This window comes from Mastomys coucha, unplaced genomic scaffold (assembly GCF_008632895.1).
Source record: "Mastomys coucha isolate ucsf_1 unplaced genomic scaffold, UCSF_Mcou_1 pScaffold7, whole genome shotgun sequence".
Taxonomy (NCBI): Eukaryota; Metazoa; Chordata; class Mammalia; order Rodentia; family Muridae; genus Mastomys; species Mastomys coucha.
Genome location: NW_022196913.1, coordinates 38,810,746 through 38,821,747, shown reverse-complemented (window position 1 = coordinate 38,821,747; position 11,002 = coordinate 38,810,746). Strand labels below are relative to the sequence as shown.

The window sequence follows — 11,002 nt, the reverse complement described above, 5'->3', positions numbered from 1 at the left end:
CAAAACATCCAGGAAATCCAGGACACAATGAGAAGACCAAATCTAAGGATAATAGGAATAGAAGAGAGCGAAGACTTCCAACTTAAAGGGCCAGTAAATATCTTCAACAAAATTATAGAAGAGAATTTCCCTAACCTAAAGAAAGAGAAGCCCGTGACCATACAAGAAGCCTATAGAACCCCAAGTTGACTGGACCAGAAAAGAAATTCTTCCCGCCACATAATAGTCAAAGCACCAAATGCACAAAACAAAGAAAGAATACTAAAAGCAGTAAGGGAAAAAGGTCAAGTAACATATAATGGCAGGCCTATCAGAATTACACCAGACTTCTCACCAGAGACTATTAAAGCTAGAAGATCCTGGACAGATGTCATACAGACCCTAAGAGAACATAAATGCCAGCCCAGACTATTATACCAAGCAAAACTCTCAATCACCATAGATGGAGAAACCAAAGTATTCCATGACAAAACCAAATTCACACAATATATTTCCACAAATCCAGCCCTTCAAAGAGTAATAAATGGAAAACTCCAACACAAGAAGTGTTACATCCCTGAAAAAGCAAAAAATCTTCCAACAAAACTAAAAGAAGATAGACACATGAATGGAATGCCAGCTCTAACTACAAAAATAACAGGAAGCAACAACTACTTTTCCTTAATATCTATTAATATCAATGGACTCAACTCTCCAATAAAAAGACATAGACTATCAGATTGGGTACGTAACAAGACCCAACATTTTGCTGCATACAGGAAACCCACCTCAGTGACAAAGACAGACACTACCACAGAATAAAAGGCTGGAAAACAATTCTCCAAGCCAATGGCCCCAAGAAAAAAGCTGGAGTAGCGATTCTAATATCAAATAAAATCAACTTTCACCCTAAAGTGATCAAAAAAGATAAGGAGGGACACTTCATATTCATCAGAGGTATGATCTACTAAGATGAACTCTCAATTTTGAACCTCTATGCTCCAAATGCAAGGGCATCTACATTCATAAAAGAAACTTTACTAAAGCTCAAAGCACACATTACACAGCACACAATAGTAGTGGGAGATTTCAATACCCCACTCTCTGCAATGGACAGATCATGGAAACAGAAACTAAACAAGGACACAGTGAGATTAACAGAAGTTATGAAACAGATGGATTTAACAGATATCTATAGAACTTTTTATCCTAAACATAAGGATATACCTTCTTCTCAGCACCTCATGGTACCGTCTCCAAAACTGACCATATAATTGGTAACAAATCAGGCCTCAACAGATACAAGGAGATTGAAATAATTCCTTGTATCCTATCAGATCACCATGGACTAAGGCTGCTCCTCAATAACAACATAAACAATAGAACGCCCACATACATGTGGAAGCTTAACAACACTCTACTCAATGATAATTTGGTCAAGGAAGGAATAAAGAAAGAAATTAAAGACTTTCTAGGGTTTAATGAGAATGAAGCCACAACATACCCAAACTTATGGGACACAATGAAAGCAGTCATGTTTTCCTGCTCCATTTTGATCTTTTCTTTTCGGCTTCACCCTTTGGTTCTATACCCCATTTTTTGCTTTGGCAATAAAGGTATGTCAATTAGTTTTTTGGATTTAAGAAAGTATCCAATTAAAAGACAGAAAAAGAGATGTTGAAAGAGTGCATATTGTATGTCTCAACTTACATGAAATTCTATACATGAGGGGATGAATATCCTCATTCACTAGATGGTAGTGATAGTTTGATGGATGCATTCATAAGTCCAAACTTCTGAACTTGCACATGGTAATTGTTTAGTTTCCTGTATGTGGTCTCTATCTGAACAATACTATTCAAAAGAGTTCTGGAAAGAAATAGGCTAATGTATATGAAAGACACAGCTAGAGAGGTCTTGTGCATTTGAATTAAGCATAACTAAATTTCACATTGAGATATTGTTCTCATCCTCAAAATCTTATTATGTAGGTTAAAATAGTACAAAAATTTATAAGTATCTGTGTTCTGGGATACTTTTATGGTCTAGGCATTTTGGGTATGAGATATTTAACCTGTAATTTTAAAATTATCTAGAATGCTTAAAATACCATACAAATGTATGAGTATATGTTAACAATCTTTATCTTTAACAATTTTTTTTTACATTTCTTTACATGAAGCAATTTATGGAGTCAAATTAATATCTATTTTCTTTTTCCTGTCTTAATAAAGATTGGACTTCATAAATACAGGACAAGTACTCTACTCCTATACCATAATCTGTCCCTTTAAAGTGAATGTTTTTATAAGGTGGAGAGATGGCTCAGCAGTTAAGGACATGAACTATTCTCTTCAGGAATTTTAGTTCAGTTCCCAGTAGCTGCATCAGGTTCACAACCTCCAACTCCAGAGGAACTGACACCTTCTTCTGGCATCCATGACACTACACTAATGAGCACAATTTCTCAAAGGATGGTGTGGAGACTAGACAAATAGAAATCCTGTAAACAAAATGATAATATACTTTGCATAAAAACAGCAGAGTATAAAAATTTATAGGCCAAACTCAGTAGATACAAGACAAATGAATTGGAATACAACACCAAAGAAGTCTCTCAAAATTTTCTAACAGAGATAGAGTAACTAAAAAAAAAAAATTAAATGAAAACAAAAGCTATAGATCATAGGATGAAGGCTGCATAACGTGTGTGTAATATGGGTCCCCAAAGAGCAATACATAAAGGCGATTATGTGAAAGTAAGGGAGCGTGAGAGATCTAGCTCAGTAGTATAGTGCTTGCCTAAAATTTGCAAGACTTTAGGTTTAAGCAGAAATAAAGAAGGAAGAAAAAGAGGGAAGGAGGAAGAGAGGGAGAGAGGAAGAAAGAGAAGGAGGAAGGGAGGGAGGGGAAGAAAATATGAGGAAAGAGGAAGAAAAAGCAAAAAAGGGAAGGATTGGATGAGTAAATGAGAATTTCATAACAATTTTTTAAATACCAAGAAAAAGAACCCAAAAGAGCACATCAGAGTGAAAGTGTTTTAGAATTTCTTAATACAGCTAATAGTTTAGCAGAAATAATGGAGACAGAAATCAATGGAATATCTCCAAGGTGGGAAAAAAAAGTGTTTGTCACTCTAAAATCATTAAATCATTCTATACAACAATACTTCCTTCCAAGAACATAGAAAATGTATTTATATTGTTTAACAAGCCCCTTTGTTGTGAGACATTTTAAAAGTTGAGCGAATAATCAATAACAAGAAATTCCTAATCCAGATGTAAACACTGTTAACATTTTGTCATATTGCCTTCCGTCTATATTTATGATTTGAACAATTAAGAGCATATTCTTCTATTATCTAGGTAGTCAGTTAATTCTGGCTACATATTTTAAACAGCAACACTTGTAGGCCATGCTGTTTACTTCATGATGTGTCATGGGAAAAGGCATGTAAGGTCTGATAGCATGTTACTACATATTTGGTCGTGAGGTTACGAATTTAACAGCTTTGCACCTTTAAGAGGAATTTATACTTTCTAATTTTAAACACAAATTGTCTACAGATAATATTTGCAGTCCCTAGGCTTCATTTTACCTAGACCATCTATTCACTGCCCTTATGTGAATCAAGTATTTCATTGGAGATTGAAAAATGGTTATTTTCCCAATTTCATCATTCTTACAACAAATAATTGGTGCTTTTCTCTTGTAAAATAATATTTTCACTCATCTACTAAATTTGGCTTGAAGTATAATGTCTATTGAAAAGGCAGCATGAATGTTTAATCCTTTCCAATTTTCAGCATAAGGAGTTTGCAAAATTACCATTTCCAACGGTGACAAATAATAATTTTCACTGCCTTTTAAAATGGTATCATTTTGGACTTGTGAATTTTATGAACGTAAAATGTTCTGAATAGCATGCTTCACTCACAATCATTATTCCTTATAGTTTTCTTTATTACCATGATTTTTTTTTCAGTGCTGTAGATCAAAGCCTTATGCATACAAGGCAAGCTCTCCATCAATCTATCACTGAGCCTTTTGGGGTTTTTTGGATGTTTGCTTGCTTGTTTTAAGGCAAGATGTCACTATGTATTCCAGGCTGGCATCAATTTTGCAAATATATAACTTGAAGCTCATTGTGAGGAAATAGTAGGTAAATATGTACTTAGGGACAACCCAAAAGCATCTATCTGCCTTGTCATCTTCAAAAATGAAAGAGCTGTGAGCACAAGGAGACAGAGCAAGTGTTCTGTTCTGAGGAGACGGCAACACAAAGAAGGCTGATATGAATGATTCATACATGTTTGTGGGCATGAAAGATCATTCTTATCTCCGGTCTTATCACAACCAAGACCAAGAAAACTTATAAAAGACACAGTTTATTTCAGGCTTCCAATACAGTGAGTAGAGTCCATGTCTGTCATGTTGGGGAGCATGGTAGCAGGCAGTCAGGCCTGGCATTGGAGCAGTAACTGAGAGCTCATATCTTCAGACAAAACCATGAGGCAAGGAGAGCTAACTGGAAATGACATGAGTCACTTGACACTTCTAAAGTCCACCAATAATGACACAACTCTGCCAACAAGCCCACATCTCTTAATCCAGCGTTTCCCAACCTACGGGTTGTGACCATCAGAAAACACATATTCCCTATGGTTTTAGGAACTGAGACTCCACTCGGGGGCAAAATTACATTTATGAAGCAGCAACAAAAATAATTTCAGGGTTGGAGGTCACCATACCATAAGGAACTGTATTAAAAGGTGGCAGCATTGGGACGGTTGAGAGCCACCGTCCTAATCCTTCCCCCAAAAGTTTCACTATCAGGGAACAAAGTATTTAAATCTATGAGCCTGTCGGAGCCATTCTAATTCAAACTACCATGACGCCTTATTTCTGTGGCCTGGTTTCCTGAGCTTCGGAGTACTCCATGTTGTCTCTTGCTTCCCACAAGAGCCCCAAATGCAGCCATGTGAACGTCCTTTCATTACTCCAGCATTCGCGCTCCTTATTTTGTAGTGAGTTTTGAGTATGGCGAATCCACCAGAAATTGAAAAGACCACAAGCAGAAAACTCACTGACTGGGACCTACTTGCTCCAGGCCCAGCTCTGTAGCAGAGCACAATGTGACCTCAGCTCTTTCTTGAATAACTATAGGACTTCCTGGGCACACCCTGCTACTAGCCACTACCACCAGAGATCATGAGATGGCATGGTATTATCCCAAGAAGCAATCAGGTCCAAATTTCAAAGAATGGTTTTGATTGAATATATAACATGGAGTAAAAAAGTTATCTGTGGAAACAAAATGAATCAGGTACAGTCTACATGTCAGGCATGTCTGCTATTGGGGGTCTTGATTCCTGCTCTGCCTGTGACTGGAATCTCCAACCTTCTTCCAAGATATTCTCATACATTTCCTAAAATCTTTGCTCAGGTGTCCCTTTCTAATGATGCATCCATTTGTCAAGTGAATTTGGAGTGCTTCTCCCATCTGTCCCCTCTCCGATCATAGGCACCAGCCAATCCTTGCCATGGAAAGTGTGTTGTGGTGTCAGGATGGTGGGACATCATAGACTAAGCTATGCAGAGATGTGCAGAGCCTTAGCCAACATGAGAAGACTGGATGGAACCTGCAGTTCTTTATTGCATGCTGGTCCACAGGGCATAGCAGCTTGAGCAGGATGGTCCAAGCACACAGCAATTCCTTGTCTCTGTTCTTGCTCTTTGCAGGCTAGTTCTTCACTAGAATGCCCATTCTGTGGATTTCATCATTTTCTTTGTGCAACTCATAAATCTATAGGTTAGAGAAGTGCCACTCCTGGATGAACAATGTTTTCCTGTAAATCTCTATAGAGGATTGTTTTGTGCATGACTTGTAGAATTCAGTGTTTTAACTCAGAGGTCTAAAGGGTAGGTATAGAGTCTGGAGATAGAGCAAGTGTTCAGGATGCAGATTCTGGGTCCCAAACTCAATGGCACAGAGCAGAACATTAGTTAGTCTTGGATTTTAACCTAGGTGGAGATCAGAAGGAAAACATTTTGTTCATTTCTAAGCATTAAAATACATCAGTTCATCTAAGAATACACATTTTAGGCATGGTGTCTTATAACTATGATCCCAATACCTAGGAGCATGAGGCAGAAAGATTGTTGTAAGTTTGAGTGTAGTCTGGACTACAGAATAAGAAAAGAAAGAAAGAGAGAAAAACCAAAGAAACAAAGGAATGAATGGAGGGGAGAAAATTCACACACACACACACACACACACACACACACACATACACACACACACACACGTACATGCACCACGCATATGCACACGCACACACAGGATAAAAGTCTTCAACAGTCTTACTCAGCTATGGACCATGCAAACTACACTATGGACCTGCCTGCCAGGCAAGCTGTTCCCATTGATGCAATAGTGACAAGCCAGTACATTATAGTAATCAACCTCCTTCTAATTGGATTTGAGGCTGACTACACAGGAAGAAATATAGGTATGGTACTGTAAATCTGATCAAAAGCCCATGACTGGGGAGGTAATAGGCTCTGGGAAAGCTATGGTTATTATTTTGCTTAATGGACATGATATGCCTGTCAAACTCCTCCCAAATAACTATGTTTAGGCCTATACAGATTCTCATTGATGTTGCTCTTGTCTAAGACGCTCCTTTCTGCAGTAGGGAATGGTAACTGCAGAGGCTCACTATTGCACAAAGTGATGAGAATAGGAGGGCTGAATGCTCAGCCAAATCTAGACCATCCCTCCCAAGGTTCAAGTAATATCACAATATCATACACCTTGGCATGGGAAGGCATGTAAGATGTAAAGGGAAGCAGGGAAAAGTATGGAACACTGACTTCCAGACATGGCATGACTGTCACATTCTTAAACTCCCATCAACTGTGGTTTACCTGCACAACAAGCACCTGCACATAACTGGGCTTGCCAGCATCTGTCAAGGAAGGGGAAGGATTTCAGGAGACTCCACTCTGCCCTGAGGAATTATGGGCAGTTAAGTTTCTGGGGGAAGGAAAAGACATTTTCCGTAGTGGTGTAGCCACTGGTAAGGTGGCCATGCCCCTTGGAACAACACTTCGCCATACTCCTTAAGCAAACTTAGTAAAATATATTGAGCCACTTCAAAGAAAAAGACAGGAAAGAAGAAGGGAGACCAGTTGAGAGTAGGAAGATCAGCAATGAGAATGGGGGTGAGGGGAGACAGGAAAAGATAATAGGGTGAACGTGACCAAAATGCATCATGTGTATGTATGAAAATGTCCTAAATCCATAGTATGCAAGTAACATATGCCAATAAAAATTTTAAAATCGAGTGGAAGGAAGCAAATAAGAAAGCATCTGAGACTATAAAAAAAAATACAATGGCTCAGTACCTCATGAGTGCAGCTTCTGGGGCCCCTGAGCTGGACAGCAGCAAGGCCCACTGTGTCCTCAGCAGCCCTTGGGTGGTCAGCCCACGCGATAGTGCTCCTTTATGTCATTGGCTCTGCTAGGGCCCGCTCCTTGACCTATGCGGAATTTCAACACGAGACTATATAAATTATAAATAAACTCTGCGAGTGGTGAGTCCATACGTACGTACCGTGACATAAATGGCCCCGTAGAAAGCCTGGGTATTAACTTTCCTCCTGTTCCTCACCTGTTACCCCGAGTTGCTACAGGTGTGAGTGCTTCTTGCTGGTGAGGCTGGAACACAGATGGATGACACAGGACACACATTTGGGGAATCACTGACCCCTGGCTAGCCCCTATCTCCCATGTAACACTCTCCTAGCTTGGTTTTGTCAATGTGAACGTAGGCTAGACATATCTGGGAAGAGGGAACCTTAACTGAGAGGATGCCACCATAAGATTGGACTGTAGGCAAGCCTATAGGGCTTTTTCTTGAATAATGGTTTACGCAGGAGGCCTCAACCCTCAGAGAGACGTTCCATTCCTGGGTTGGTGGTACTGGGGTGGATAAGGCAGCAAACTGAGAAAGCCAAGAGGAGCAACCCAGTAAACAATATTACTGCTTTGAGGTCCTGCCCTGATTTCTCTCAGTGATAGTGTGACCTGAGAACTGTAAGTTTAAAGAAATCTGTCCCTCCCCAAGTTGTTTTTGGTTATGGTATTTTAATCACAAGGACCCTAGACCTGAAAGAAGAGACGCTGCTTACCCAGGGGCCCCTCACTGAATGGAAGAGTCATGATCAGTCTGCTGGCTGAAAGCAAAGGCACACGGTTGTTGCAGAGGTTCAGTTGACCATTAGTCAGAGACAAAAGACTGCAGAGGAGAAAGGACATTAGTCAAGTGTAAGAACGGTGTCTCTGGGAACAGCAGCCTGGCAACAGCTTTGCTATTATCCAAGTCCCAGTGACTAAAAGAGAAAAATCTCCTATGTCTCATTCTCAGATTTGACAGAGCATCATTAGTGATGTTTTAAGAGAAATAAACTCAAGGAAGCAAAATACCAAAAGTCCCATTTATTTAGAGACAAGATAAACCCTAAAAACTCATTATCTTCCTGCATCAGCCTTTTCAGTATTGATATTACAGGTGTACAACACCTCAAGTATTTAGTAACCAACACATTGTTGGTTAGTGGCATAATTCATCAAATTATAAATGAGACTCTTTACTAATCACCCTATTGATTATAACTTAGTTATTTAAGGGATGTTTATTTATTGAATGTTTGTCTCCCTCCCCCAATTCCTAGACTGAAATCCTAGCCCCACGGGCAATGGTGTGAGGAGGTAGAACATTTAGAACAGTGGTTCTCAACTTGTGGGTCGAGACTCCTTTGGGGATTGAATGATCCTTTCATAGGGGTCACATTTCAGATAGCCTGCATATCAGATATTTACATTATGATTGCTAACAGCAGCAAAATTACAGTTATGAAGTAGCAGCAGAATAACTTTATGATTGAAGGTTACCATGACATGAAGAATCTTCTTGAAAGGGTTACAGCATTAGGAAGGTTGAGAACCACTGCTTTAGAAGGTGTCTAGGCCATGAAGATGGAGCCCCATGCATATGACTAGCTGACATTCTGTGAGAACACAGAGAGTAGACAATGCCTCTGAAGAGGATGCTTAGTAGAACTCTATAGTACTGCCACCTGGGTCAGGTTATACATCCTGTCAAACTGGAACAAGTGAATCTCTGCTGCTTCCAAGGCATCCAGTCGGTGGTACTTTCTATGGCAGCCTGAACCAACACAACTCTTACCTTGATTATAGCTTTTTAAAGCAAAATAACAATACTTTGGGCCAAAATATACCAATTTAAATCTTATAACCTGGGTGAAGCAACATTAACCCTTCCAGCATCTCAGTACCCTCCCTCTGTTAGAGAAGAGAGAGTTCTCTTGTGTCAGAGGAAAAACCAAGTTCAGAGCTGTGGCAAGTCATGTACTAAGTGAGTCACACACAGGTCTCCAGGGACAGAGATTATAAATCATAAACACCCAGCCAAACCAGGAGTTCCTTCAAGCCAGTGCCCATGTTTCTGGAAACTCATATGCCATATTTGGCATTCAATATAAATCATGACTTTTGGTCACCTAAACTTTTCCCTCTTGTATTGTTCCATTCTGCTCTAGGTATACTCGAAGGATGGAAGATCATCCATCTCTCGAGCAGGAGTGGAGGAAGACTAATGAGAACATGCTGCACACAAAAAGCCTTGTGGTGTCCAAGACCCATGGTATTTTTGATCAAGCCAAGGTGATTTTCTCATCACCTTATTTGCTGGTATGGGGGGAAAAACTTTTTAAGATAAAAGCTCAGGCTGGAGAAATGACTCAGCAGTTAAGAGCACTGACTGCTCTTTCAGAGGTCTGGAGTTCAATTCCCAGCAACCATGGTGGCTCATAACCATCTCTAATGAGATTGGATGCCCTCTTCTGGTGTGTCTGAAGACAACTGCAGTGTATTTAACATATAATAAATAAATAAATAAATTTTTTTAAAAAAGATAAAAGCTCATGTTCTTTTATGTATTTTTTTTATTGCTCAAGCATTAAACAAACTAAGTCATTGTGGCTAGAAGAGCAGGATGCTGCCTTGCCTTCTTTTCCAGGGGACAACAGGACAGAAATGGATGGTATTGGACCATCTGGTCTCCTAGAGAGCAGAGGAGGGCATTGTCCAAGACAGGAGGACTCACAATGCTATGTGAAAATGAGCAGGAGGTCAGATGTGGGCAGTTCCAGGATCAGTGGGCCAAAAGGCTGTGGCTCAGAAGCAACGTTAAGTGGACAATACTGAAGATGTTAGGAACTACACTATTCAGTGATTATCTGTTCTAAACTGGGGTTTGCTTTTTAGAAACCCAGCTTCTTTGTGTGGAAGGTTCCTTCTGTGGTAGTTTACCCTGTGCAGGTGTTCCCTGTGCAGCTGATCTCCATGATAGTCCTCTCTATGCAGCTGCTCTCTGTAGAAGCTTCTAGTCTGCAGAAGACCTCTAGCTAAGACACAATAGAGAGCCACGGTTCTTCAGCCCCAGTGAACTCACAGATTCAGGTTGTTTATCTATATGCAAGATGCTTGAGACCAGAAGAGTTTCTGATTGGGCGTTGTTGTTTTTTTTTTTTTTCTCCCCATTTTGGACTGTTTGCATATTTGTGACAAGATCAAATCTTGGGCATTAGATCCAAGACAAAACGTGTTTATAATTTATGCACCACACTTATATAGCCTACAATTACCACACTAAATGCAGGCACACACACATGCATGTACATGGTGCTCATGTTTGAAGGTCAGAGTATAATGTGGGCAAGCAGATTCTCCCTTTCTACTATGTGGGATGAAGGGATCAAAAGCAAGAGTTTTTTGCCTGCTAGGCACTTCATCAGCCATTAGCTCACACACAATATTTATGGTGCACATGCATTTTGACTGCCACCTGTCGCTTGAGTTTGGATGTGGAATTTTCCATATGTGACATGTCTGATGGGCAAAAGTTTTAGATTTAGTAGTATTTCAGAATTTAAT

General features: G+C 39.8%; 1 long non-coding RNA gene across 3 annotated transcripts in view; it reads left to right on the top strand.

The window, feature by feature from the left end:
• The window catches only part of LOC116082216, a 21,624-nt gene extending 11,768 nt beyond the window's left edge, over nt 1-9,856 (top strand). For all 3 annotated transcript variants that reach the window (XR_004115214.1, XR_004115215.1, XR_004115213.1), the window contains one exon: nt 9,607-9,856. This is a non-coding gene — a long non-coding RNA (uncharacterized LOC116082216). The remainder of the gene's footprint in view (nt 1-9,606) is intronic.
• The last annotated feature ends 1,146 nt before the right edge of the window (nt 9,857-11,002 follow it).